Here is a 5,108-nt window from a genome sequence, read left to right as displayed (position 1 = left end):
AATACGTAACGCTGTGTCATAGATACGTAACACTGTGTCATAGATACGTAATACTGTGTCATAGATACGTAACACTGTGTCATAGATACGTAACACTGTGTCATAGATACGTAACACTGTGTCATGGATACGTAATACTGAAGTCTAAATCATCGTGGACGGAGGAGGAGGAAGAACGCTGCCTTCTTATCTGCACGGGTGGGATAAGAGAGATGTGCTGATCAGTGTGTGGGAGAGGTGGAGGAGGAGGAGGAGGAGGAGGAGAGTAATGAAAGTATAAATGAAAGAAGGACGAGAAAAATAAATAAAACAGCATCAAAAGAGTCGGAAGATGCCTAATCTCTGCACTCATTTGTCTTTTGTGGTGTTTAAACCGGTGTTGCAGAGAGAGGGAGAGGAGGAGGAGGGGGTGGGGAAGGAGGGAAAGGAGAGAGAGAGAGAGAGAGAGAGAGAGAGAGAGAGAGAGAGAGAGAGAGAGAGAGAGAGAGAGAGGGATGGGGAAAGTATCCAGTAATTCAACCTACTGTCGAGGGTGTTGCTGTCCTTTCTAACCCTATTGCTCAGGGGATCGGGGGTATGGGGTTGGGTAGGGGTTTAGTATCCTTCCTGGGCGGCTTTATTTGGAAAGTTTATAATACTTTTTCCCCTGTGGGATTTATTCCATGAGGGGGGGAGGGGGGGGGGACATCCAGGGAGGAAGGCGAGTCCAAAGTTTGCGAGGATATCTACTGAGCGGGTGAAGTTGGACCGTGCCCAGAGAGAGAGAGAGAGAGAGAGAGAGAGAGAGAGAGAGAGAGAGAGAGAGAGAGAGAGAAGTTGGGCCATACCCAGAGAGAGAGAGAGAGAGAGAGAGAGAGAGAGAGAGAGCGCCCCCCCATTCGCCCCAGACGTAACACATGCACATCGTCGTCCACTCCCGTCTACCTGGATCTATCTGGTGGGTTTCCAACCCACCAGATACATCAGTCAGGCTCACATCATCATAACTTATGCTTGGCTTCATGGTCATTCTTACAGACATACCCACAAACTACCCTGATAGGCGTACAACCGTTCGTTCTGCAGCCTCGTTGGGGAAAGTCTTCTCAGAAGGTCAATCACTTCTCTCTCGTCCCTTCAGATATGAGAGTCTGAAGGGAGACAATATGCATATAGATGATACAATATAAGCGGGTCAGGATGGCCGAGCGGTCTAAGGCGCTGCGTTCAGGTCGCAGTCCGGTCTTCCGGGCGTGGGTTCGAATCCCACTCCTGACATGGGAGAGTTTTCGTCCTCCTCCCTCGAACCCATCAGAAGCGGCTTCGATACCCTTAACTCCGGCCAGGAAGGGTGTTGATGGAGAGCATCGTTTCCAAATGCCTTCGTAAGGTTGTTAACTCCGACCCGATATAGACAGAGAGGTGTTATTGACCCTATTCATTTGGAAGACTCATATCCCACGTAAAATGGAATAAAACACAAAGGTAATCAGCTCTTATCAACTGTATTGATAGACAATGCTAAATACATCTCAGTATTCTCATTTCTTACAGAAATCGAGCCTGAAATCGATAAATGGTGGCAATACTATCAACACACAGATAGGCTTATGGCTCTAAAAAAATAAAAAAACCTTATCGGTTGTGTTGAGTAGGATCAGCACCCTTTTACAGGGTCGCAAGGAAGATCAGAGACATCTAAGGAGGAGAGAGAGGAACGGGAGATGTATGAATGAAGGCCTTGGCCCAAGGCTAGAGAATGTATTGGTATCACATGTGCCGTGTTTACCTCAGGATTGCAACAGAGCAACACAATATACTCCATACAGTGTGTATATATACGTCGCCTGCAACACAGGATACGAGTAACGCAAGAAGAAGAACTCAAGCGCAAGGTGTGGACGATATACGTTATGTCTTCACATTCCCTCATCCCTTTTTCTATTCCACCACATAAAGAAGACGGGTAGAAAGGACAGAGGATGTAAATCCTACACTTTGTTCTTACGTTGTGATAGGCTTTCTTTTCACCTCAAAAAAGGGGAAGGATAGAGAAGGTGGATGAAGAGCTTCTCCACCAACCTCGTCCTATCCTCAGGCTTAATATGATATTTATCCTCTGTGGATGAAGACCTTTTTTTTCCTTACCCTGTGAAGGAGGCCAGAAGATATGGAGATCCTACCTCTTCCCTCCTACTCCCTGGCCTCTCTTCTTTCTCCCTGGCCTCGAGGAGAACTTTTAATTGGAGCTTTTATCACAGAGAAAAAAGGCCTCGTTTAACTACAAACAGGACAAAGTAGTATGAGAAAACAATCAACAGAATATAGGACAACGGGAAATGGCATTTAAGCCTACAAACAGGAGAGGATAAAGCATTATTTAGTATCAGAGCATCGCACGTCCCCCCAACACAGCTGAGTGACAAAGCGTAGCACAGTGCTGGCAACAGCAGCAACAGTAGTAGCAGCAACAGCAGCAACAGTAGTACCATCAACAGCAGCAACAGTAACAACAGTAGTACCAACAACAACTTCAGCAGCAGCAACAGTAGTACCAACAACAACAACAGCAACAGTAACAACAGTAGTGCAAACAACAACAGCAACAGTAACAACAGTAGTGCCAACAACAACAACAGCAACAGTAACAACAGTAGTGCAAACAACAACAGCAACAGTAACAACAGTAGTACCAACAACAACAACAGCAACAGTAACAACAGTAGTGCAAACAACAACAGCAACAGTAACAACAGTAGTGCAAACAACAACAGCAACAGTAACAACAGTAGTGCCAACAACAACAGCAACAGTAACAACAGTAGTGCAAACAACAACAGCAACAGTAACAACAGTAGTGCAAACAACAACAGCAACAGTAACAACAGTAGTGCAAACAACAACAGCAACAGTAACAACAGTAGTGCAAACAACAACAGCAACAGTAACAACAGTAGTGCAAACAACAACAGCAACAGTAACAACAGTAGTGCCAACAACAACAGCAACAGTAACAACAGTAGTGCAAACAACAACAGCAACAGTAACAACAGTAGTACCAGCAACAACAACAGCAACAGTAACAACAGTAGTGCAAACAACAACAGCAACAGTAACAACAGTAGTACCAACAACAACAACAGCAACAGTAACAACAGTAGTACCAACAACAACAACAGCAACAGTAACAACAGTAGTACCAACAACAACAGCAACAGTAACAACAGTAGTACCAACAACAACAACAGCAACAGTAACAACAGTAGTACCAACAACAACAACAGCAACAGTAACAACAGTAGTACCAACAACAACAACAGCAACAGTAACAACAGTAGTGCAAACAACAACAGCAACAGTAACAACAGTAGTGCAAACAACAACAGCAACAGTAACAACAGTAGTACCAACAACAACAACAGCAACAGTAACAACAGTAGTGCAAACAACAACAGCAACAGTAACAACAGTAGTGCAAACAACAACAGCAACAGTAACAACAGTAGTACCAACAACAACAACAGCAACAGTAACAACAGTAGTGCAAACAACAACAGCAACAGTAACAACAGTAGTACCAACAACAACAACAGCAACAGTAACAACAGTAGTGCAAACAACAACAGCAACAGTAACAACAGTAGTGCAAACAACAACAGCAACAGTAACAACAGTAGTGCAAACAACAACACAACAGTAACAACAGTAGTGCAAACAACAACAGCAACAGTAACAACAGTAGTGCAAACAACAACAGCAACAGTAACAACAGTAGTACCAACAACAACAACAGCAACAGTAACAACAGTAGTGCAAACAACAACAGCAACAGTAACAACAGTAGTGCAAACAACAACAGCAACAGTAACAACAGTAGTACCAACAACAACAACAGCAACAGTAACAACAGTAGTACCAACAACAACAACAGCAACAGTAACAACAGTAGTGCAAACAACAACAGCAACAGTAACAACAGTAGTGCAAACAACAACAGCAACAGTAACAACAGTAGTGCAAACAACAACAGCAACAGTAACAACAGTAGTGCAAACAACAACAGCAACAGTAACAACAGTAGTACCAACAACAACAACAGCAACAGTAACAACAGTAGTACCAACAACAACAACAGCAACAGTAACAACAGTAGTGCAAACAACAACAGCAACAGTAACAACAGTAGTGCAAACAACAACAGCAACAGTAACAACAGTAGTACCAACAACAACAACAGCAACAGTAACAACAGTAGTGCAAACAACAACAGCAACAGTAACAACAGTAGTACCAACAACAACAACAGCAACAGTAACAACAGTAGTGCAAACAACAACAGCAACAGTAACAACAGTAGTGCAAACAACAACAGCAACAGTAACAACAGTAGTACCAACAACAACAACAGCAACAGTAACAACAGTAGTACCAACAACAACAACAGCAACAGTAACAACAGTAGTACCAACAACAACAACAGCAACAGTAACAACAGTAGTACCAACAACAACAACAGCAACAGTAACAACAGTAGTGCAAACAACAACAGCAACAGTAACAACAGTAGTACCAACAACAACAACAGCAACAGTAACAACAGTAGTGCAAACAACAACAGCAACAGTAACAACAGTAGTGCAAACAACAACAGCAACAGTAACAACAGTAGTACCAACAACAACAGCAACAGTAACAACAGTAGTACCAACAACAACAACAGCAACAGTAACAACAGTAGTGCAAACAACAACAGCAACAGTAACAACAGAATATTACCACCATGCGAGCCATAGGATCATCCAGCCCTCCTCTTTGGACGAATGATCATCTTCTACGTAACATTGTAAGGTCGTCGTAGACGCTAAGTGTGCTGACAACGTCCCAAAAACCTGTAGAATCGTTCCCGTCTCCTACAGGAAAAGGGGGGACTTAACACGTTAACCATACGTGACTGAAATGTGTAGTGGACGCTTTCGATTTCGGTCTTGCTGATAACAAAGTTTCTTCTCTTTTTTTTCAGACTTATTTCTCCGCTATCATCGCCACGATGTTGTATGTTAGTTTAGACGTACTTTCCACACGCCTGAATCATTTATCTTCTCTGTTTTGCCAAAGAGGAAAGCAAAAAC

The 5,108-nt window shown here is 43.2% G+C and overlaps 1 non-coding gene across 1 annotated transcript; it reads left to right on the top strand.

Moving 5' to 3' along the window:
* The first annotated feature begins 1,173 nt into the window (after positions 1-1,173).
* Positions 1,174-1,257, top strand: TRNAL-CAG (transfer RNA leucine (anticodon CAG)). Its single transcript has one exon. It is a non-coding gene; the product is annotated as a tRNA-Leu (tRNA).
* The last annotated feature ends 3,851 nt before the right edge of the window (positions 1,258-5,108 follow it).

Source organism: Panulirus ornatus, chromosome 6 (assembly GCF_036320965.1).
Source record: "Panulirus ornatus isolate Po-2019 chromosome 6, ASM3632096v1, whole genome shotgun sequence".
Lineage (NCBI taxonomy): Eukaryota > Metazoa > Arthropoda > Malacostraca > Decapoda > Palinuridae > Panulirus > Panulirus ornatus.
Note: the sequence above shows the minus strand (reverse complement) of the source record. Positions and strands in the feature narration are given on the sequence as shown.